The 25480-nt window shown below is 47.6% G+C and overlaps 1 long non-coding RNA gene across 1 annotated transcript; it reads left to right on the top strand.

The window, feature by feature from the left end:
• Positions 1-1264: 1264 nt before the first annotated feature.
• LOC144145264 (uncharacterized) lies at positions 1265-24981 on the top strand. Its single transcript, XR_013317461.1, has 4 exons — positions 1265-1760; positions 3606-3746; positions 19242-20489; positions 24834-24981. It is a non-coding gene; the product is annotated as an uncharacterized LOC144145264 (long non-coding RNA).
• The last annotated feature ends 499 nt before the right edge of the window (positions 24982-25480 follow it).

The following is a 25480-nucleotide window of genomic DNA, read 5'->3' as shown; positions in this document are numbered from 1 at the left end:
AGAGTTTTCTAGCACGAAGACGCGACAACGAAGGCTGATTTACAACTCAAAGCGCAGGCAGCGTCGGCCAGACGAGCCTCGCTTCAACCTTAGACTAACGGCGCCGCCTCGCGGCGTGTGTCGGAGTTAGCAAAATTACACCGCTCCCTTTGCTTCCGCGCCGAATGGGACGGCCGGAGCAACGGCATGCCGCCGGCAGCAAATTGCGGAGGCCACGGTTATACTATCGACTAATAAGATCCGCTCGCTTCTCGGAACAGGTTCGTTTGCAGTTAAACTTGATTTGAGAAAGCTTCGCGTTTCCTTATCGTTTTTATTTCGACAAAGCTGTAGTTGATTTTGTTTACGATGTAAGCTTTTGTGAGTGACAAAACTTTGAATTGGAGTAGTGAGGCATGTTCCTGTAATGCCGTACGTGTAGTTATAGCGAGGGCGATTGGACAATGCTATCACGTATAGCAACAATAAAATAATGCTTTGAAAGCACCGGACAGTGAAACGTACAATCTTTGCCAAACTTTTGCGGGCCACGGCGACCGCGGCCGGAGCAAGCGCGCGGCCGAGCAGGGCGCTGCGCTTGCCGCTGTTGGCTGGTTGCAGCGCTAAAGAGAGCGAGGGGAACTTTTGCTCTTGCTTGTGTAGTGTGTCTTGCGCGACAAGAGCCGCGCAAAGTGCCTGCGCCTAAGCGAAGTGCGCCTGCTCTGAGAAACCGGCCTCGCTGCACCTATGACGCTACATGAAAGGAAGCGGGAAAGTTCCCCTCGCTCTCTTTAGCCGCGTAACCAGCCGGCAGTGGCAAGCGCAGCGCCCGCGCTTGGCGGCGCGCTTGCTCCGGACACGGTTGCCATGGCCCACAAAATTTTCGCAAAGATTGTACGTTGGTGATGATAATTCGATAGCACATGCCACTGGAGGCACCAGGTCAGTACAGTGCTTAGAATGGACGCGCTTCCTTCCACAGGACACGTTTTTTAGAAGTTTAATTGGGCTGATGCTTACCAGAAAGACTTTGAACCGTTTACACCGACAACAGCTCTGAAGCATGGCAACGCAAACACAGCCGGCATGTCAGTTTTAGAGTTCTCCAATGACGCTTCCTGATTCACTTCATCATAGAGAATTCTTGTTGACTAGGAAGTTTCCTCTTCGCCTTTGTGTTGATATTTAAAAAAGGCTTACGTGCAGTGTAAAGAATTCTTAAGATCCTAAACCAGAGCTTTGGAATGCATTTTCAGTCAACATAGCTTTGGATTCTTGTGGGACTTTGAACAGTAAGAGAGTATCTTGTTAAGCACTGTGATAATAATTACAGGGTACGCGTTCGTTCATTGTTTCATCCAAAATATTGCACCTTTCTTGTGCGAATGTGATAAACTACTGGTGTTCCGTTTAAAAAGAATTATGTCGGCACGGGGATACGTACGCTTGTTGAACTGTCTCGAAAACTGCATGTCTATGAAAGATGGACAGGATGAAAACCAATTACCGCAATTTTGCAGGGGATGACCGGCCGAGTTCACGTTCAAATGCGACAAACTACCGGCACACGCCGAATCTTTCGTCGAGACAAAAACAGGCGATGAACAGTCTAGACAAATATTGGGGCATCGTATTCGTTGCTGCCACAGCAGATTTCTTTGCGAAGTCTATGCAAACAACCTCGAGCCTTTTCTACGTGTACTTCATGGATGCGTTTACAGTGAACCGTGAGGGCGCCTTCTGGCCGTCAAGTGCCATGGGTGTTGCCACTTCATGCGGAGGTACGTCATTGCGTCTAATCACATTGCCCCTTCCTTTTATAGAATTCGGCTTTATTAGACGAATGTTTTGAATAAAAGATTATACGTCTCTAACAGATAATACGGATATCAATCGCGTTTTCCCGGGCATATCAAGTGCGAAATTCATTATTACTCCTACAAAGTTACATTACAAGGGATAAGAATGTCCTCGATATCATTATCGCTTTAGCAAATACAATAAGTGTTCCACACAAAAACACAGGTTTGTATTTCGTGCTGCATTTTAAAAACCCACAGAATTGATCTCTATCCAACTTTAGGGAACTAAAATGGCATAGGTGAACCTGGGTTCAAGTGAGTATGCATTGCTCGAACAGTCTGAGGTAAACAAAAATAGTTGCGTTAATAGGTATTTCACTCCTTGAATTATTCTCTGCAATTCTTCACATTTGGGCAAGTCTAAGCACATTGTATATTTTCGCTAGTATTGAACTTTCACCAATACGGCGTATATACGCTTATATGCATTCTCTGTGTAGTCAAATGCTTTCAGTTCCAGTGAAGCCTGACGAAACGCAGGAAACGCTTTTTTGTTGTCATTGTAAAGCCCGAAATGCACTTACTATCACCCTTTTCACTTTACTAAACAAATGAAACTGGAGTGAGGATGTTTCTTGCCTATTCTAGGGTTACGTGAAAAACTAAGCAAGCTAGGCACCATAAGTTTCATTACCAATAAATCTAAACTGCAGTTCTGAAGGCGGAATACCAGGCAACGTTTTATACTTGCTGGTAATACCTGATAAAAAATAGCTGCTATTTTGTACATTATATATTAGAATTGGGTTCAAGTAGTACTCCCATAATTACCCACAATAAAATTTCCAATTGAGAGTTTATTAGCCGGAAACGTGCAAGTCACGCGTCAGGCGCTGAGAGTAAGGTTCCGAAATAGATTGCTCAATAATTTTCTGTTTAAGGAAACTTAGTGAAATTTATTATTTATACGCATCAGAAATTTACCTGGCGCATATTTTCAAACTGAAATTCCGTATTTCATCCTTGCTTATAGCGTATACATCTGGACAACCTAGAATCTTGCTTCAAAAATTTTAATTGAGCTAAGTGTTTGTACCAAATTTTCTTCGAACGCTATGTACAAACCCGCTGAGTTCTAACCACATAGTAAAAACCATGTAGAAAAGCGTTCACTGAAAAAAAAAATGCGCCGCCATCCATCCATTCATAGAAAAGAATTTAGAGGGAAAGTATTTAGCAGAATTACCGTTTCACCAAGCGCACATCGATATGATGGCCTCACTCAAAGCTTGCAGAAAGATTGCCGAAAAGAGCTGGTTTGGCACTCTTGGCCCAGAATTGTATGGCCTGCACCCGCCTGCCACGTTTCAGTATGAATAACATTCCAGGTCTAAGCAGGCGCCAAAAAAGGGCGGACCATTTTGACCCTTTCAATATTAAATGGAAGACTGAGTATTCAGGTAGCGACAGTTCAGCTTGTCCGACGCGGAGAAGGCGTTGTTGACTTCTGTAGTAAGCACGCTTTTAACACTCAGGTTATTTGCGTCCACAAGCACATGGTGTGTGTAGGACGCGGGGAAGGACAGATTGCTCTAGCAAGTGGCTGGGAATATTCCAGCTTGCGTAGCGTTTTTGTCCGTGACCAATATTTTACAGCAATATGTACGTGCTTTCTGCGAAACCGCTAAGAACTTGAGAATGTTCATTATGCATTTGCGTTGGTGTACTTCCCAGTTCCCAGGACTTTTCAATTTCTGAGACTCATTGATAAGAATTGATTGGCTTGGGCGCATGTTATGATTAACATTTGATTTCTTTACCCAGGTCTCATGGTAACTGTCCTCAAGCAACGTGTGGGAGTTTTCTACATCGGAATGATTGGCAGCATTCTTGTCTGGGCCAGCCTAATCACTTCCGTCATCGCTCCCCGAATCGAAGTTGTGGCTGCATTTGAAGCATTGTATGGTATACTAGCTGCACTTTAAACTACTTTCACTTTAAAACAAATTGCGATAATAAGAGACAATTTGTCTCTTACGCGTAGGAGATTTAAAAAAAAAAGGCGTTTGATTTCGCACACCACAGTTGAGAAAATGTGCAGTAGAACAGCAAGCAAGCGTCAAAGCCGAGAGGTTCTTAGCTGAGGAACGCTTAGAGACAAAACAACTGTAACATGAATGCATCAGTCCGGAATATTTAGGTGTACATGCTGGTGAATGTTGTTTTGAGGGAATTGGTTCTTTGGCCTCGGGTTATAAAGGAAACGTGGAAGGTGTTAGAAATGCAATATTTCAAAAACGTTGCTGCGCGAAATCGAGGGTTCCGCTTTAACACATATACGGCTGAAATATAGGAAAAAGAAGTACAACAACTTTGACAGTTTTACTATAACTACAAAGCCGGGTGCCAGGGAATGCATTGCATTATAGCAACCACTGGAAGGAATTTGGGCTGTGAGGCGCAGACGTCATTGCAAAGCCGTGAGCTCTATCACAGAATGGAGACATGTGGTATCTTGCTAGCTTTGCGATGAAAGGTCCGCATGATAGCTTAAGGGGCGCTGATTTTCGCCGTGGGTGCCTCACACACGCGCGCGCGCGTGCACACATGCCCACGCGTGGTCACAGACATGCACACACACACACACGCACACGCACGCACACACACACACAAACACACACACACACACGCATACGCCCAGTTGACGGCTTCAAATGTTTGCAGCTGCATCTTGCTGTATTGAGCACGGTCTCCGCAAATGGTGGAAGTAAGGATGGTGCCAGGAGATAAACCTTTGGAGAGAGAGAGAGTAAATGTTTATTGAAAAGGCGAAGAGGTCGGCCTGAGAAATAGATCTTGGGCCTGCTACTTCCCTCAGGGGGAGGGTACTGGGGACAGAAAGAGAAATGTATGAATATGGGAGGTATGGAAAATGATAATGAAAGCGCCAAATGAACTGTGTACAAGCTGTAAAACCAATAAACGTCTCACATACAACTGTATCAGATGACTGTCCTTCATGAAAAAGAAAAAAAAACTACTGAGAAATTATTTCCCAGTCTGTTAAACTTTGTCGCAACCGAGAGCCGAGAATCCAGAGAAGAGGCACCAAGAAATGTAAGCAGGGCTTTAACGGATAGGCTTTGTTTTCTGTTATCAGCCCACGTGGCCCAAATCTTTTGTTCAGAGAGAGGGCGAGTGTCCCAGCGTAGAAATGCTGTCTCAAAGTTTTTTCGCTTCCTATGGTACTTTGGACAAGCGCTAAGCCGATGTTCGATAGTCTCAGGACAACCGTACAGAAGGCAGTCCGGGCTGTCCTCCCGTCCGATTGTGTGAAGATACTTACGGTTCAATGATACTCCAAGACGCATCCTGTGTGGGAATGTCTCTTGACTTCGGCGAAGACGGGGAGCATGAGTGAGCCAGAACGTGCGCCCTGAATCGAGCTTGTGAAGGCATTCATGTCGATTTTGCGGGTACGACGAATGCAAGGCTGCAGCTTGTTTTCGTGCTCAGTAGAGTATCGCGTTAGCATCCTGCCTTGTGATCGGTATAGACAGGAGAGTTCTGTTGTGGTGTGCCTGCTGTGCTCCTGCATCCGCCAACTCATTTCCAGCGGTGCCACAGTGACTTGGTATCCACTGAAGCACCACCGTGTGGCCATTTTCACTAAACTCTTTAAACAGGATAGCGTCATCAGTGGTCCGCTGACCCTACGCGCCTCGCTTCATTGGGTACCTTAGTACCTCCAGCGCTGGTTTGCAGTCACTAAAGATAATCCACTGCTGTGGCCTTTCACAAGAAATGGTGCGGAGCGCTTCGCGAAAACCGACTAGTTCTGCTGCGGTAGACGGCGTCCCGTGAGCAATCTTAAAACGTTCGGTAATGTCCTTCCCAGGCATAACCACTGCCGCTGCCGACGAAGACGCCATGACCCAGCCAGCAGCAAAAACATGCGACGCCTTCCCGTACATTTCACTGATGTAAAATAGTGAAAGGTTTCTTAAGACCGAAGACGCCACGTGGGATTTTTTACCGATTCCAGGAATCGACAACCCCACCTGTGGATCAGGTACAACCCATAGAGGCATTCTGATATTTTGGCGACTGCAAATCTGAGGAGCATCAAATGTTGCTGTTTCGAAATACTTCGGGAGTAGTTTGAATTCGGGTGGTCCCTAAAAACACTCGACAGTGGATGACACTCATGTCTTGTCACATGTCAGAGGTGCGCACGAAGAGGGTCTTGCGCGAGGTAGACGAATTGGGCAGACTCGCGCTTCTGCGATCGTTCCACGTGTTGATGTGCATCGAGGCAACCCCAAACAGATACGTAGGGCTTGTGCCTGTGCCCTTTGAAGCATGCGTTGCGACGATCGCCGAAGGCTACACACAATATGGTCACTGCATTGCAAATAACCAGTAAAGAGTGACTGGTAAAGGCGCAACAGCGATGATACCGATGGGCCCCATGATTTCCCTCCATATGTTGGAGGACGGGGGTGAAACTTTGTAATTTCCTTCTTAGTGCCGAGACAAGTTTTGACCGTGACAGATCTCGATCAATTGTCATGCCGAGAAATTTGTGATGCGGGACACATGGAATAACAGCTCCTTCGACCTTTACCAGGTAGAATATCATGGGTTTTGGGTAAATGCCAATGTTGCACTTTTCGACGTTGAAAATTCAAGTCCCTGGCGGCGTACGTACGTCAAAGTGGCAGATACTGCTCTCTGAAGCCGTGCTTGCACGTGAAGTCGCGTTACACCTGATGTCCAAATGCATATATCATCCGCAAAGGCAGATACTGACACTGTTTTAGGAAGCATTTTAGTGATTTTTATGCGAGCCAGGGTAAATAGCGTAGGCCTGAGGACTCGTATTCATGGTGCCGGTGAGCAGCGACACCGCGGACCCCGAGCTCCCAACATAAGCCGTGTCCAACCGTGGTGAGGTGTTTAAAGGTGAAGGGTAGAAGCCGTAAACGGTGGCCATTGGAGCCTTGGTCAAGCTCCGGCCGATGGGCTCCCTGCCTGTCTACCAGGCAGGGAGCTCCGGGACCTCTTTGACTACCTGGGTAGGGTCAAAGGAGAAAGTTCCCCCGTCTCCCTGCTTTTATACAATGCTTTATGGTATTGTCTAAAACTCCCCAAACCATGATGCCCCCTAAAAGGGGCCGCACCGAAGTATCGTTTCCCCCATTGCCATCTTTGACATTTCCTGAATCAGATCATTACTCTCGATTTCTTGTCATGGAGTCCCTGAATCCAACCCACCCTCTTGCATCTCAGTCAGTCTTCTTGATCGCCAAGTATCTTGAAGCCATAATAGGAAAATCATACCAGGCCAAAAAACAAAGAACTGGTGAACTCCTCATGAGGTAAATGACAAGCAGCAGTCCACAAAGCTTCTAGCTCAGACTAGACTGGCTGATCGTGACATCAGGGTCACACCCCATCGGAGCCTCCACAGCTCGCAGGGTGTGATATCAGAGCCAGATCTCCTGAACGAAACCGATGCGTATCTCCTTGCCAGCTTAAAGGATCAGGGCGTCACTGCCGTGAGACGCATCACCATCCGTAGAGACGACAAGGAGATTCCCACCAAGCACATCATCTTGACCTTTGACCGCGCAGTTCTCCCACAACATATATATGCAGGTTTTATCCGGAGCTCAATACGTCCGTATATCCCGAACCCGCGGCGCTGTTTTAAGTGCCAGCGGTTCAGGCACGGTACGAACTCTTGCCGTGGCCGAACGACGTGTGCAAAATGCGCAGCGCACAATCATCCTAGTGACAACTGCCCATCCGAAACCCTCACTTGTGTAAACTGCGGGGGTGCCGCATGCGGCATACTCCCGCAAGTGCGAAAAATTCCAACTTGAAAAAAAGATCATAAACATTAAGGTAACCGAGAACATCACCTTTCCAGAGGCGAGAAAGAGGTTCGCCTCTTGCCCTCTGGGGAGGTACGCTGACGCGGCTCGCTGGGGGGCGGAGCGGCGTCTGGTGTCCACAGGGACCCAGTTCAGCGAGTCTGACCTGGTCCCGCCCCCGCCCCCCGCTGGGTTGCCTCACGCAGCCCAATCCGGAACCAGGCCGCTTGCTGAGGCAGCAGCGGTTGTCGCGCAAACCACTTCTGTCGGGACCGGTGCCGCTCCCGCCTCTGTCTCCCCGTCCTCCAGTGCGTTGGAGGGTACCGAGGTGATGGACACCACGGGCCCCGCATCGACTCCCACCGCCACCGCACCGCCCGTGCCACTTTTGGCATCCCCAACGCCCGCGGCGGTGGCGGCTCAAACGAAGGGCTCCCGAAGGGGGCCAAGTTCGGGGGGCCCGGTCCGCGGGCACCCCTCGGACATCCGACGACGAAATAGATGTCGGGCCGTTCCTGCCTGCAACGCAGCGCAAGGAGTGGCCTCCGATGGCCAAGCCAGTAGAAAGGCCTAAAAAGCCTAATCCAAGAGTAACAGCCCCGAAAGACGACACATGAACACACACGAACACACACACTCCAGTCATTCTTAAATTTAAATAATGGGAACAGAAAACATCATTCAATGGAACTGCAGAGGCCTCCTTAAAAATCTTGACGATGTCTATGACATTCTGCATGCAAGTCAGCCAGGTATCACGTGTCTGCAGGAAACCCACCTCAATTCTAAACAAATTTCTTAAATAGGTACATGGTATTCAGAAAGGACAGGGTTGGCTGCACCCACTCTTCAGGAGGTGTGGCCATTATCGCCCGGAAATCATTAGCATGCCACCCTCTCTCTTTAAACACTGTCCTCGAGGTTGTAGCGATCCGTACGATAATATTTAATAGGTTGATAACAGTATGCTCCATCTACATTCCTCCTGATCATGCACTTTCGAGCTCTGATTTTGAGGCGCTGGTCGACCAGCTGCCCGAACCATACATACTAACAGGCGACCTTAATGCGCACAACTCTCTTTGGGGCTCCTTCAGAACAGATGCCCGAGGTCGCCTGATAGAGAAGTTTCTTACATCCTCCGGAGCATGCCTCTTCAACAAAAAACAGCCTGCACAGCATAACCTAGGACACAATACATACTCGCATCTTGACTTGGCGTGTTGGTTCCGCAGTTCTCTTTCCATGTCTTGAGTGGGGTTTGGACACAGACCCATATTGTAGGGACAATTTCCCTCCCTAACGTACATAGGTAAAGGCCCATGCAGTCCATCTTCCCATACAGGTTTAATGAATCAAAAGCAAACTAGAGTACATTCACACAAACATCTCAACTACACCACACATCCATAAAACACCTACACGTGGAGGAAGCCGCCCAAGTCGTCACGGCGCACATCCTCGAAGCCGCCGAAAAGTCCATTCCCCAGGCCTCCACTGGGTCCCGCACCCCAAGGAGGCCCTGGTGGAAAAAGCACTGCAGGCGGGCGCGAGGGGCCCAGAACAAGGCGTGGGGTGTCCTTCACCGGTACCCCACGTCAGATAACCTCATTTCTTTTAAACGGGCAGAGGTTTTTGGGAAGCGAGTGCGTCGTGAGGAGAAAAGGGAGAGTTGGCGCACCTTCCTAACTTCCATCAACTCATACCCTGACACACACAGAGTCTGGACACGAATACGAAAACTAAAAGGACAACAGACGCACAGCCTGCCCCTGGTTAGTACAACAGGGGACACACTGGAAGACCAGGCTAACACACTTGCACAACACTTCGAACACGTGTCCAGTTCAGCACACTACACAAACACTTTCATGAAACACAAAACATCTGTAGAAAAGAAGTCCCTGCGTGATAACAACAAGTCGCACACTTCATACAATTCTCCTTTTTCAATTCATGAGCTGAAGGTTGCTCTGAGCCCATGTGCGCATTCAGCTCCAGGTGCCGATAAAATCACATACACCATGATACAACACCTACACCCAGACACTCTTGAAACACTCCTACATCTATACAACAACATATGGCTTTCGGGGCACATTCCTCGCTCTGGGAGGGAGGCCATAGTGGTGGTTTTCCTGAAGGAAGGGAAGGACCCTTCCTCTCCCGCTAGCTATCGGCCCATCGCCCTCACAAGCTGCCTGTGCAAGCTCCTCGAGAAGATGATAAACAGGAGACTCGTGTACTTTCTTGAGTACAATGGTCTTCTCGAGAGCTGCCAGGCAGGCTTCAGGGCGGGGCGGTCCAACACCGACCAACTCGTCGCGCTAGAGTCCTATATAAGGGATGCTTTCCTCAACAAACAATATTGTATGACGGTATTCTTTGATCTGGAAAAACCGTACGATACGGAGTGGCGGTATGGCATCCTAAGTGACCTAAAGTCCTTCGGCATAACAGGTAACATGATGAACACACTTGCCAGCTACTTGTCTGAGAGAACCTTCCGTGTACGAGTTGGAACTGCACTCTCTAGGGTTCATGTGCAGGAAAACGGCGTGCCGCAAGGTGGAGTTTTAAGTTGCACCCTTTTTATTGTGAAAATGAATTCTCTTCGGAAGGCGCAACCACAGTCGATTTCATGTTCAATTTATGTAGACGACGTACAGTTATCTTTTAAGTCTTGTAACTTGTCTATCTGCGAGCGGCAAGTCCAGCTTGGTGTGAACAAGCTTGCCGGCTGGGCAGATAGCAACGGTTTTAAATTAATTCCAGGAAAGTGCACTTGTGTTTTGTTTTCCAAGAGGCGTGGCCTTCGGCCGGATCCAGACATTCAACTCCACGGTGTCTCTATTCCTGTAAAAAAGGAACACAAGTTCTTCGGTATAACCTTTGACGAAAAGCTCACATTCAAAAGCTGACGAAAAGCTCAAAACAACTAAAACATAAATGCTAAAAAAGAATGAATATCCTGAAGGTTCTGTCGCACATCTCTTTTGGTGCTAACAAATAACTTCTTTTACGTGTTTTTACCAGCTTGATAGGTTCACGATTGTACTATGGTAGCGTTGTTTATGGGTCAGCAAGTAAAATATCCCTCAAAATGCTGGACCCAGTGCTCCATCTCGGGCTCCGCCTGGCGCGTGGCACCTTCCGCACTAGCCCGGTCGAAAGCCTCTATGTGGAGTGCAACAAATGGAACCTACAACGTCAGCGAGCATACACAGATCTCCTTTATGCTTTTAAAATTTCATCCATGCCTCACCATCCTTTTAAATCAGTTTTTCATGATACGTCCATGACTGAACTGCTTTTAAATCGACAATCGTTCTCTGCGCCCTTCTCTTACAGAGATAGAGAGGAAGCGTCAGAGCTTGCTGTCCCCTTTTTAGATACAATCCAAAGTTCTCTAAAGGATTTTATAGCACCATGGCATCTCCGCCCTGTATCATGCGACACATCTTTCACACATGTAGATAAAAACCGAGCTCCCACATGTGCAATTCTGCAGCATTTCTTGTATTTGCAGCAGAAGTATGAGTGTTCTGAATTTTATACGGACGCTTCTAGAACGGCCACCTCTGTGTACTGCGCGGCGCATGGGCCCGGCCTTAGTGTCACTAGAACTCTGAATAGTCATACTAGTATCTTTACGGCAGAGGCTTACGGTGTACTTCTTGTTGCCAATCATATACTTCAAAGCCACATCCCACAATCCATTATCTATACAGATTCCCTCAGTGTTGTGCGGGCACTCTCGTCAACAATGCCTTCGAAAAACCACGTTGTCAATCTGATCGTCAAGGGTATTATGTCTGTGTATGTACGCAAATTTGAACTGGTTCTTTGCTGGGTCCCTGGCCACTGTGGTATAGCCGGGAACGAAGCAGCGGACCGAATGGCTGCTGCTGCTACACTCTTGAATACAGTAGACATAACCACATTACCCTACACCGACGTGAAAACACACCAGACAACAACTTCGCAAAACATGGCAAACACACTGGAGTGAACAAACAGACAAAAAGTTACACGTAATAAAACCTCACTTGGGACCATACACCACCGACACATGCAATAGATACTCTGAAGTCGCCTTGGCCAGATTACGGATAGGGCACACACATGCAACGCACTCACACCTTCTCACTGGATCTCCAAGACCTCTGTGCAGCAGGTGCGGAGAGGTCCTATCCGTAGTGCACATACTAATCACATGCAAGGCACTTCACACAACAGGACACAAACACTTCAGAGAACTCTACAGACAACATATCCCACTACATCCATCGCTGTTTCTAGGTGACGATGCCAGTGTTTCTGTGAAATGTGTGTTTGATTATTTGTCAGATGTTAAGTTTTAAACCTTATCTCATATCACGCATAATCAAATCTGGCCCTACACACCAGCCATCACCATTACCTTTAATTGATTTTACTATGTTCGGTTTAAATGTTTTTATACCTACCTTTTTGTGGTAATCACTTCACTTCATTATATAACTTCTTTTCTGGCGCTCTTTGCCCTCGTTGGCCTTGCGCCATGAAACACCAACCATCATCATCATCATCATCATCAGGAGTCGTCCTTGTGGCACGCCGCACGGGACGGGGTAATCGGATGTCACTCCATCAAGTGTGGACATGAAAACCATCCGTCCGCGGAGATAGCTCACTACCCACTGATGCAACCATCCTCCAATACCAATGGACTCAAGGGCATCGAGAATGGCATCATGGGAGACATTATCAAATGCTCCCATAATGCCCAAGAACACGGCAGATGTAAGACAACGGCGGTGTTTCTTATTCTAGATGGTAGTGACAAGGTCAATAACGCAGTCTATTGAGGAACGGCCTTTTCGAAAGCTTGTCATGGCGTCTGGGTACAAGCCATGCTTCTCCAGAAACCATTCCAGACGAGTGAGGACCATACGCTCCATCACTTTGTTCACACAGCTAGCCAATGCCACTGGCCTGTAGGACGAAATGTCCCGCTGAGACTTGCCACGCTTAAGGACAGCCACTAAACGATTTCTTTTCCAGTGGCTTGGTACCAGTGTTGCGGAATGGGCGCCCCCATTCCATTCCAATTCCATTCCGGGGAATGACAAGTTGCCTAAATTCCATTCCTTTAAATTCCTCGGAATGCCTGAACATCGCCCATTCCCACTCCGGGAATGGCCGGGCAGTTAAATTCCATTCCTCTAATTCCTCAACGTTTTATCGGGTGATTATCAAGTTACCAATCAACCCAAGATTAAGCTGATGTTATTACACGTGTTAAGAACGGCTAAAATACGCAAAAGACGTAACCACGGTCGAGGGATAGTGTCTTTGTGTCATATCTCGTGCAGTGCAATCACCATACTAATTCCCACACGGGCAGTTCTCCAGGTAGTTATTATAGTATTTGCATGGTCAGCACATCTTTACGAGTTGTGATGCTTTAATATTGTTTAAGTGTGAATGTGTTAATGCTAACGTGACGACACCTTATATTTTTGTGCTGACAAAAGTATCGTTGAAGAAGACATTATATTCTTTAAGCAGTTAACACGCGTATGGAGCGGTCGTGAGCATGATTAGATCTATAATTTTGTAACGAGGAACAGAACCTCCGGATCTTGTGGTATCAGTTGGAAGAATTCCCGCTTGAGCACCTTGTCCTGCCTTTGCACCAAATACGGATCACGGGCCGCACAAGTCGTCAGCACTCACGCATGTCAAGCGCGCCTTGAAAGCACGGATAGGTTCAGAACTTCCTGTGTTTTTGTGTGCGCAGGTATGCAATGTCGCCCTTGCTGAAAAGCTTAGTTAAGTGCGTCGGGTATCATCCACTGCACACGAGCAAAAGTGCAGGCTGTGGTTAGAGTATACGCGACCTTTGTATGGGTGTCTCGATGAGAACCAATGCGCAGGGATAGTGATAGTGATAGTGCAGGGATGGTGATAGTGCATTTGTTCGTATACTAATCTGCGTCTTGTTTTTTTTTTCTTTTACAAATTGGGAGATCGTTCACACTTTAGCACCACGCAACCTTTGGCTCTAGCTAACTAAAGAAGGACTTAGAGAGTGTGTTGCGGCCTTGGACTCAGCAAAACTAGGTCCCAGGCCTGTGTAACTAATTGGATAACTGAGGCCTGTATAACTAAGTTGAGGAGTTGCATGCAGTGGAGTAGCAATGAAGGTTCCCCCAAGTGTCCTCTGGTCTGGGCGATCAACTGAAAGAAAAGATGTAAAGAAAAATGATAACGATAATAATAGGACACGTTCGGCAGCCGGTCAGTCTAGTGTTGTGGAAATCCCTACGCGAGAAAAAAGTGCGTAAATGTCCTCGTTGATTGATTGTAGGGTTTAACGCGCCGACGCAACGCAGGGAATGAGGCGCGCCGTAGTGGAGGGTCCGTATTAATTTTGACCACCTTACGCCGAAATCTCGTACGCACGGGTGTTTTTGCTTTTCGCCTCCACCAGGAAAACGGCCGCCGCCGCCGGGAATCGAACCACGACCTCGTGCTCAGCAGCGCAATTAGCTCTCCTCGTGAGTTTCATATGCTGCAATAAAGGTGTCAAGCTGCCGTGAAAGGTCGAAAAAAAAGTTTATTTTGGTTTCATTCATCAAAATTACGTAACAAAATGATGTGAGCCAAATGGTCGCTTCGCCGTTCAGTTCTGAAACCACGAAGTGTAAATGACAGCTGCTGCAACGATCAGTTCTAAAAAAAAAAAAAATAAAACAGTTGCCTTGTGCCTGTGTGTTGCGTTTGACAAACGAGCTGCTTAAAAGAGATGTTTGAGAGCCGGTTTCGCTTCGCTGTCTTTCATTAAAAGGGGTGCCGTGGAAAACACGCGTTCCACGTTAGCTGACGTCCCATTTACAACGGACACTGCCCCTGCGAGTCGGCAAAGCAAGGGAAAGTGGCTAGCGTTCGCTTTCCGGTAAGTCTTAACCGTTTCGGAACAAAGCTTGCAGCGTGCAGCTTGCAGGAGCAGGTGTGACCGCAGTTCCTATTACATGGGCCCCCCGGTTTCGGGTGGATTCTCGAACCAATATTTTGGCCTTCGTCGACGCTGCTTCGGGCAAAGGCGTCCGAGTGTCTAGACAGGAGGGACAGCATTGCAAAAGGTCTTGGGGGAGGAGGGGGGTTGGGGCGTAAGCTGATATGCGAGATTTTGCAGTGAACACAAGCACCGCGCCAGCGTCCCGATGACGGCGAGGTGGGATGGAATCACCGACGGTTTTGGGCGCAACAAACAAAAGTGAAGGGTGGGGAGACATCCCCACCCTTTTGTTCTTGCAGCCGGGGCGAAGGCGCCGCCAAGGTAAAAAATCACAAGGCGAAGTTGGTGGGAGAGAAAGGTGGGGATGCCGCCGCGGTAGTTCCCCACGACGGATACCAACGGCTTAGAGCCGCGGTTATTACGCGGAGAATCGCGACGAACTTCGTAGCAGCGCTGTATACAAGGACATAATGTAGTAGAATCTCTGCCTATAAATATACCGTGCTTGTAATCAGCCAATCGATTTTAACAGTACTGCGTTATTGTTAAATTCAAGGCTCCGGCTTACTAATGTTTGAACTTGGGCTGGTGGGATCTTTTGCGTATTTTTGCATATTTTGAGAAAAAACAGCGCGTAGAAGGAAAAGTGCGCTTTGTTTGGGAAAAATGCATGTAATTCCATTCCCATTCCATTCCGGGCAAAAGGCGCTTAATTCCATTCCCATTCCATTCCGGGGTCGCGAAAATGTGGAATGATTCCGGATTCATTCCAATTCCGGACTGGTAACTCCGCAACACTGCTTGGTACAGACCCAGAACACCAACAGAAGTTGTAGAGGTCCAACAGAGCTTTGTTTTCGCGCGTGCCGAGATGACAAAGTGCGCGGTACGTTATTCCATCAGGCCCAGGAGCTGTAGAACCAGCCGAAGCAGAGAGCGCTACAATGAGCTCGTGGACCGTAAATGAGACGTCTAGGCGGCTATCCACAGTTGGATAAGCACAGCGATGTAATGGGGCCATGCCTGCAGCATTGTCCCTTGCCACATCAAGGCAGAAGTCCTCGGCAACATCTGTATATGCGGTTCTGATAAACGGCCAGAGCTAGGAATGGATGCTGCGGAGTGGGTGTAAATGGAAATGCACGAACGATCTGCCATATCCTAGAAAGCGGCCGGGTGCAAGCGGCCGGGAACAAGCTTCTACGAACGTGGCCGGCGCCGCCCGTTCCCACGATTCTCGTCCAAGGCCGAACAGCCACTCCACGCCAGCCGAAACCCAAAACCACCCGTCTTAGCGACCCGGCGCGTCCCCAAGATTCTCCGCCGTTGACAGGCGGTGCGCCTTTAATTGGACCGTGGGCCAGAAACAGCGCGTAGGGACAAAAGGACACAGCGGCCGGCTCAGGCGTCGCCTCTGACGCGCCCATCCCGGGCTGGTACGCACACACCCTCGCACGCCTTCACTCCGCGCGTGCACACACCAACAAAAAGAGCACTTCCCCCTAAGTTTACCGACGTCCCCCTCCAGTTGACACCTCCAAGCCTCCCCGTTATCAGAAGCGCGTCTGGCCAATTGGTTTTACAACCGTCCCTCTGGCTAAACGCGTGCGCAGGTGGCCGCCGAAGCAACTGCTGCCACGTCCGCGGAAAGAGCACCGAACTTCCGACACTGCTTTGTAAACCACAAATTCCGAACTGCCTTGTAAACCACAAATTGATCTTCTCCGGGCATTCGGATCTCGGCGGAAACGTCAGCACAACCGCGTCGGTCGGGAAAACTTGCCACTTGTCTGGTGAAAAAGGATCTCGCCGCACGACGAACCTGACGTGGGTAACCCACTGCGGCTTGACGTAGGTCAGGAGCTCCTCTTCTGTGTGCCACTTGGGGACGCCTGGGATGATAAGTGTCTTCTGCTCATAGTAATACGGCAGTCGGGCTCATACATCAACACCACCCAGGCAGTTACATCGCAAAAGTCTGTCCACTTCTTCCTCTGTGGTCACATCGAGTAGTAAGGCGCCTTGAGCTGTAAACCGACGACTGTTTGGTGCCCTGCCGAGCAAGAAAAGATCGCAGAAAAAAGGGCGATTGGGTTCTCCCGCCTCAAATCTTTGCCCTTTTCACTCGGAGACCACAATACTGGTATGCCAACAGTTTTCCGCTTGTGATGACTCACGACCTCCATTCTCTCCTGATCCATGTCAGCCATCTTCGTAGTATTATCTCCTTCTTCAGTAGCTGTAACTTGCTCACAAGACGGAGCACCAACAGTGGAGTCATCGACGTCACCTTGATTGGGTCGCTTCCATGGTGGTTTCACCGATGCTGCTTCGGAGCTCTTTTCTCGTGTTGTACCGCTTCCCGCTGCAGCCAAAACAGCAGCCATACCGCAGCCCCCGCTGATCTCGCTTGATTTCAGGGAGCTTCTACAAATGGTTGACTCAGATGAAGTCTCATGCGACGCATAAGGACTATACACTATACCTCTGTGAGGAGGCCGGCGTTCTTGCGGAAATCTTGGCAGAAAGGGCGAGAAAACTCGAAAATTAACGGAGCTGAGGCGCACAACAGCTTGTCAGCAATCGTCGTCTTCTCCCTAACGTTTTGGAAATCAGTCATTTTGCATGCCTTTTGTCTGTCGCTGTGGCTTTACTAGAAAATATGTGTAGTTTACAACAAAAACGCCCATGTATAGTGCGTCTAAAAAGATTTATAAGCCCGTAATGAGTAAACTCTATTGTGCCTCTCTTCTGAATTACTACATTGTGCCCCCGCGGACAAGTTGAACTAACAAAGGTTGCAGCCCTTTTCTCGCAGTGCTTGCGGTCTCTAATGGTGCCAAAGGTATTGAAACATCAAAATATATTTCTCCTACATAAAAAAAAGTGAAGTGAAACAGCTTGAAAATTATTGGCCCATACGCCTGCTCCTTGTTACGCACAAATTATTTGCCAAGGGTATTCAAAATCACAAAAGTACCACTTCGGACTTTCAACAGCCACGAGAACAGGCCGGTCTCAGGAAGGATCAACCAGTTAATCGAAAAGTGTTCAGAGTGTAATACTCCTCTGTAGTTGGCTCTTATACTTGACGAAAAAGCATTTCACTCAGTGCCCAAAAAAAGCAGTAAGAACGGCTTTACGGGGGCGCGAGTAGATGAGCATTATATTTCGCTCTTCGAAGTTTTATACCATGGATGCACGGGAACTATCCAGCTCTATCGAAGAACTTGTTAGTTCCCCATAGAAAAGGGTGTCCGGCGAGAGGACACAATATCCCCTGACATATTTAAAGCCTTTTTGTGGAATGTGTTCAGAAACCTTAGGTGGAGGAACAGAGGTTTCAGTATTAATGCGAAATATCTGAGCCACCTAAGTCACTCAAAGCATCCAGAATCTGCAGAGCACGCTTTGCAAATGGTACTCGAAAAGTATGGCAGGAGGCTTAAAACTCAGCACAAATAAATCGAAAGTATTGTTCAATCACCATGCCAAAACGCGAGATTTTAAGGTAGGCAACGAAGCAAAGTGTTGGAAACAGTAGGTGAGTACGTGTACCACGAGCAAATCATATCTGCTGATCCAAACTATCAAAAAGAAATTTCCCGTAGACATGAGGTGGGCTTCTTTCGGTAAGAATTCAGGTATCCTAACTAGAAAGCCTCCTCAGTCCTCAAAAAGACGTTATTCAACCAGTGCGTTATTCCGGTAATGACGTACGCGGCAGAGAGTTGGGGTCTCACTAAACAACTTCAAATAGCTTCCGATCAGCCGAACGGGCTATGGAGAGGAGAATGCCAGGGGTCACCATCAGAAATAGGAAACCAGCTGCGGGGATTAGGGAACAGGCTAAGGTGGAAAACATTCAATTTCCAAAATACACGAAGGAAATGGGCACGGGTGGGTAACGTAATGAGTATGAGGGACAACCGGTGAACCGTCCGTTTAACAAATTGGCTACCAATAGACTGTAGACGCAGTATTTGTCGGCGAAGAATGCGATGGAGAGATCGGCTGTGAAAATTCGGGTGGAAAGCATGTCCTCAACTAGCACTCGATAGGTTGTGTTGAAGATCTTTGGGACGGGCGTTCGTCCTGTAGGGAACACAACCATGCTGATGATGATGGTGGAAATGAATGACAAGAGTTTTTTATTTATCTTCACGCCACTAATTCAGTACGCACATTTGTGAAGTACATTGAGAAGTGCATTTCTGTTTACTTTCAATACGCGCGATAATTGTTGGGAACTTTACTAAACAAAACAAAGCAGCCAAAGGAGCACAGCTTTCGGGTGCCTCTTCAGGCAATGCAGACCAGTAATAGACACCATTAGTGGCGCTTCGCTTGGGTGCAAATGGGAACATATAGAGAAAAAGAAAATATTATTGGGAGTTATTTCTCGCATACACACGCGTCTCGTAGCAGGTAATAAAGCGTGTACACCATTCGGGAGCATTACCAGTTATATGAGTACCTAAGGGACTCTAGTAGAATTTAGTAAAGACGGCGTTCCTAACAAAACCATGAATTCAACGCACCAACATACTGCTACACATTCTTTTCTTTTTGCAGGTATCGGCTCAGAGTTTGTGGACAACATGGTTACGGTGACAGTGGGAACGTACTTTTGGAAGCACCGCTCAATCGCCCTTGGTCTAAAGGGCGTTGGCTACACGGCAGCAGCTCTGGTTTTCCCAAGCATCGTGTCAACATTGAATGCGGCCTACGGACTGCGTGGAACGCTGGCTGTTTGTGGAGCTCTCACTTTGCACGTAACACTATGCATGTTGCTGTTGCGAAGGCTGAGGTTATTGCGCGTAGAGCGCCCCTCTTATTCTAAGCCAAGCGACAAGGGTAAATGGTATATAAAAAGACACCCCGGCTCCCAGAACGGGCGAAAACTTTGTTGCAAACCGCCCAGTAGTGACACTAATGACGTAAAGCAACTTCAGAATGTACTTAATGAGTCTGAAGTAGGTTCCAACGATTCGAAGGTATGTTGCAAAGTCTACAGTATATCGCAGGAAATAGCTCACCTTGAGTCAACGAGCTCTGCAGCAACAAAAAATTTTGAAAGTGATTGCTCATCTAATTGTCTAGGTGTTTTTTACTGTGGCATGGAGCATCCCAACAAGATTCAATTACCAATCAGCGCCTCCCCTCTTAACCACCCTGGAGATACGTACACAACAAACGTGCGTTCGACACCGCAACAAGTAAACCATGGCAAAGAATCCCAGAGCATCTCAGAAAAAGAATCATGGAACGTAGTGTTACGCAAAGTAGCGGCGGAAAACGCCTACGCCACCTGCGAATGCGATACGCCTAAATTCCCCGTGGAGAATGAAATACCGCCCTTACTGCTTCTGAAAGACCATCGTTTTTATATTCTGGTCTTTCTCAGGGCCGCGTTCAATTACATTGGAGCGATGTGCCGCTTAATAATTGTCGACTACGCCAGGGACAAAGGGGTGCTCCTTGTTCACGCTGAGCTAATTGCAACATATTGTGCTCCCAGTGACGTTGTGGTGGGCCTGATAGCGATACCTTTGCTGGCTGACCGTTGTTGCACAAGTCGCTCATTAGTATTCGTGATAGTGTGCGCATGTCTTTCAGCGACACTGTTTGTCCTTCCTCACACATCTGGTTGGCCGATTTTTATGGCTGTGTACAGCACTTTCTCGTGCCTTCTGTCATCGTTGTTCAACTTATGCCCGGTAATCATCGCCGAACACCTCGGTATCAACCATGTTCCTATAATATGGGGAACCGCAGGACTTCTCACGAGTCCTATGCACCTGGCCACACCGTTTATGACAGGTGAGTAAAACGCTCACCATTATGACCTCTTGAAAAAGGTTAATTGCTTGTGCGAGAACTAAAAAAAATACGCATATGCAGAACCCTTTATGCCAAAGAATACATGAGGTGCTACCGTTACGACATGCTGCTTTCTATAAATGCGTTACACCAAAAATTCGTAGTCCACGCATAGCGATCATAAATGAACGCATATACACGGTAATGATTCCGAGGGAGTTCACTGATGTGAGCGCAAGCATCCAATAAAAAATATAAGCAGAAAAGAGGTTCATCGCTTGCGTTAGAAAAAATTGAGCTTTGTGTCAGAAGAATTTTCTCTTGTAGTGTTCCTGTGAATACGGGTGATGTGACGTGTAAACGTGGACAGTTGCATGCTTGTAGCTTCATAAAGCCATATAATAAATGTTAAGCACACCGACACAGCCAAACCACGATTAGATGTAAACGTCTTTACTGATTACGGTAGGGAGCTGGTGCAAAAACATAAGCTTCACGCAAAGAAACAAATGGAGAGTTAGGCGGCACTGCAGTTGTTTTTCACTAATATGTTGCGAAATACGCTGGTGACTGGCAGAGCGTGTATCATTCATACTTGATATCTTTTTTCCAGTGGCTGAAGCGTGGGCTTGCTCATGATTACAAAATTACACTTACCAAAATTTTTGTACTGCTGTACCAATGCTGCCTAACTTCTGTGCGGATCAACATCGATATCTGGGGCCTAAATTTCAGCCCCAGCAGAGGCTTTCATTATGATTGGGAAGAAAGAACGGCCCTATTGCGAGCTCTAAGAACCTAAATTGCCAGGTGGTATGTTATCTTGTAGCCCTCGGCGACCTCTGATTTTATAGAAATGTAAAACATGTAATGTGGAAGCGTCAAAAAGTATTATGATAAGGTAAATGCATGCACAAAACAAAGAAGCCCATTGGGGTCTTTTTGTGATGGTGTCGCAAGAAATTTCACATTCGGTGTAGGTATTGCCCCTGTAGTTCTCACACCTGTCTCTAACAGACATTACTATGGTGGCTGACTTAACCAAATTAATGAGGTCCACCTTTCGTTAGGTAAAAGAAAGGCTCGGTTGTGGTCCAGGGAATGCGTGTTGTGCTCGCGTTCTGTGGGGTCCTGGTTCAAAATCAGAGACAAGAATTTTCCTTATCTATTTTCCCTCCCTTTTCTATTTGAGTGGTCGGCAATTTTTTCCGATCATCTTTTGGTGTCGTCTGCCCATACACGGCATTTCCGCCTAATCTGGCCTTTGTTGCTTTTGATTGATTGATTGTGGGGTTTAACGCGCCGACGCAACGCAGGCGATGAGGCGCGCCGTAGTGGAGGGCTCCGGAATAATTTTGACCACCTGGGGATCTTTAACGTGCGCCGAAATCTCGTACGCACGGGCGTTTTTGCTTTTCGCCTCCATCAGAAAAGCGGCCGCCGCGGCCGGGAATCGAACCCGCGACCTCGTGCTCAGCAGCGCAACGCCTTAGCCACTGAGCCACCACGGCGGGTCTTTGTTGCTTTTCTACTCAAACCAACGGAATATATGTTGTTGCCTACATATATAAACGACAAACCTTGCTGTTTAGTTACAATGACAAAACACTCTGCAAAAAAACGAACCTTAATTGATATGCCTTAGGCACGTTGTTGTGAATGGTTTATGTGTAAATCGGCAGCCGTATGAGTTAAGAAAATTACAAAATAATAAAATGTTTGTGAAGTCGCAAGTGCGTGTTGACAGAGTCGGGTGAAATTGACTTACACGTAAATCTAGGAAGCCAAGCAGATATTTTCCACAGTTACAAGTATCACACTGGCGTTCTCGTGATAGATACATCTGAGAATAACGACTTCGCAACGTTAAACATACTGTAGTGTTTATTTAGTGTAGGGTTTATTTAGACAGCCGAGGAACCGAGGGGATCAAGCGACGGAGGCAGAAAAAGCTCGAGCAGCCGAAGAAGCAGAGCAGCCAGCACTGAACACGATCACGCTGCGAATGCTGTGCGCTTGATGCGTGGGGATTGTCCGTGGGGATTGTCCTGCTTCCGTTTGGATTTCGGCCGGAGCTTTAATCCCTTGACCCGGACCTCGCTTCTTCGTTACATTTACCCTCGGGTGACAAGGAGCCATCCCGGCGACTTCATGGCGAGGGCGAGACGATGGGCTCGTGGTAGGGCTTCAAACAGTTGGCGTGGACAGTCTCGCGGCCACGGCGACGAAGATCGTCAGATGATGCGAGCGGCTCAACGACGTAGTTTACTGGTGATGCGCGCTCTATGATGCGATACGAGCCATGATATTTGGCGAGGAACTTAGAAGACAGGCCAGGCGTTGTAAGCGGTATCCATAGCCAAACAAGAGATCCAGGGGGGAAAGAAGGCGGAGATGACCCACCTTGGTCGTGTTGGTACTTTTGGCGACTTTGTTCACTAGACGTAAAGGAACGTGCTAACTGGCGACATTCTTCAGCGTGTCGCGCTATATCGGAGACGGGCTTGCCTTCCGAGGCATCGGGGCTGTATGGGAGGATGGTGTCCATGGTGCATGAGGGCTCGCGTCCGTAGAGAAGGAAAAAGGGAGAGAACCCGGTGGTGGTTTGCCTTGCGGTATTATACGCGAAAGTAACGAATGGAAGCACCACGTCCCAGTTAGAGTGGTCCGATGCGATGTACATGGAAAGCATGTCACCAAGCGTTCGATTAAATCGTTCCGTCAAACCATTTGTCTGCGGGTGGTAGGAAGTACAGGTCCGGTGAACAATCTTGCATTCACTGAGGAGAGCTTCCAGAACTTCGAACAGAAAGACGCGTCCTCTGTCGCTGAGAAGCTCCTTGGGGGAACCATGACGTAGGATGAAGTGATGAAGAAGGAACATGGCGACGTCGCGTGCCGTAGCGCTGGGAAGCGCGGACGTTTCCGCGTAGCGCGTAAGGTGGTCTACGGCGACAATAATCCACCTGTTCCCAGAAGGCGTGAATGGTAAGGGTCCGTAAAGGTCAATTCCAACCCGGTCAAAGGGGCGCGAAGGGCAGGGTAGAGGTTGCAAGTCTGCTTCAGGCTTTGGATGGGGTAGCTTGCGTCGTTGGCAGGCCTCACAGCCACGGATGTACTTGCGCACAAAACTATACATTCCCTTCCAGTAATACCGCTGACGAAGCCTAGCGTAAGTTTTCAAGACGCCAGCGTGGGCGGATTGGGGGTCAGCGTGGAAGTCAGGGGTCAGCTTCTTCGTTACAATACTTTAGCTTGATACCAGAATCGGTAAAGGTACGGAAAATGAAGAGATATGAAAGCAAGAGAGACCGTTCAGAACAATAGCAAGGTAGCTTACTTTGCTAAATTTGTACATGGTAAGGATTAATCGAGTAAAAGGGGGAGTCGGGGGTAACAGTTTGAAAAATGTACTTTTAAAATCATTCCCAAAGGCTGCGGAGATGGGAATAAATGTTTATTTACAAAACACTACGATTACAATTAAATAGCAAGTGTATGAGTCGAACAAATATGGCACCCAAAAAAGAAGCTGGCGGAACGTTAGATGACACCCAGTCTTTTTGAATACGGTAATCGAAAGTTCTTTTAATGCTAGAAGAGGCGTGGAGCAGCCACAAGGAAGATACAAGAGTTAGGCTGCGCCGACGGTAATTAATAAAAACAGAGACACCCCCGATAGAAAAAACGCTGTTTCACTCAGCGTGAAACCTCTCATGTTCTCATGTTTGAAGTGGTGATTTGGCAAAGGGGCGGTACGCAGCCCTCTCTTGGCTAGTTTCCGTGTCAGCCTGGCGTTGTTACTGAAAGTAGCCTAGAGAGGGAACCGCAGCACCTGAAAATGCCTATAAAAGGAATCTGTGTTGAATTTGACTTATTTTGGGGTAGTTAATGCGTTAGTTCATTACTTTTTTTATAGTATATTATTGTGTACCTAATTGTGGCATAGCAATGGCAGCCGCCGTGGCATTGTCGCGGCGCGATGATCACCCCCAAACATTTGCATACAAGGAAGGTGTGCGTGTGCGGCCCAATAGCATCGACACCAGCTTCGTAAGCCCAGAGACCGAGGTTTGATCCGGACCAGGCGAGCGGTAATTTTTTTGGAAGTCTCTGTTTGGGTGCATGACACTGTGTTTCGCATTACTACGGTGGCTAGATACCGTTAACCCGGATGAACTGTGATGAAACGCCGGGCCCCTAAGTGCTTTCCAGATGAAAACTCGTAGAGGGGAAGGTGGTGCATAGAGAAATTGGTGGAAGAATGACCAAGTTTTGAACGAGACTACACGTACGCCTATTGTGGGCTTTAAAGCATTTATGTACAGAAAAATCTCCTCGCAGGTTTCTTCAGAGACCGCATGGGCTCGTACGACAACTTCATCCGCTTGCAGGCCGGACTCGCCGCCTTCGCTGCATTGCTGGGCGCACCTCTCATTGTGAACGGACATAAGAACACACTTTTAACGTGGCGTCGTACGATGCGTTTGCAATAAAGTGTACTTTATGACGTGTTTGCAGATAACAGTTTTTTTTAGATCATGCGCAGGGAAAGTTTTATTTAGAAATCCAATTTATTTGCAAATCCATCCGATACTGATACATAAAAGGGCGGCAAATATGTTTGCTACATAGTAGCATTTTTGAGGGGCAAGCGGATTGGTTGGTGCAGTTGTGTAAACTTTTCCCCTATCAAATTGTATCCAACAATTCTTACCTTTAAATCCTCAATAAGAAGTTGGAAATTAATAGCAAAAGTTGTCATTTCTTACCAAAATAGATTCAAAGGCAATTTGCACAACTTTTGCGAAACAGTCACACCAGCCGACAAATATTATTTAGAGGCTAAAGTGAAATAAAAGCATTGCTCAGCCTTACTGTTTTCCGCGTGAAATCTTGTACCAAAATGCATCTTTTGTGGCGTATAAGTTAGTAAACTTAAAACACGTGAAGTGTCCTCCAACTATCCCAAGGAATATTACCAAAGCTTC

This window comes from Haemaphysalis longicornis, unplaced genomic scaffold (genome assembly GCF_048455015.1).
Source record: "Haemaphysalis longicornis isolate Haplotype H1 unplaced genomic scaffold, Haemaphysalis longicornis Haplotype H1 scaffold_7, whole genome shotgun sequence".
Classification (NCBI taxonomy): Eukaryota; Metazoa; Arthropoda; class Arachnida; order Ixodida; family Ixodidae; genus Haemaphysalis; species Haemaphysalis longicornis.
The sequence above is the reverse complement of the archived record's forward strand: the minus strand, read 5'-3'. Positions and strand labels throughout refer to the sequence as shown.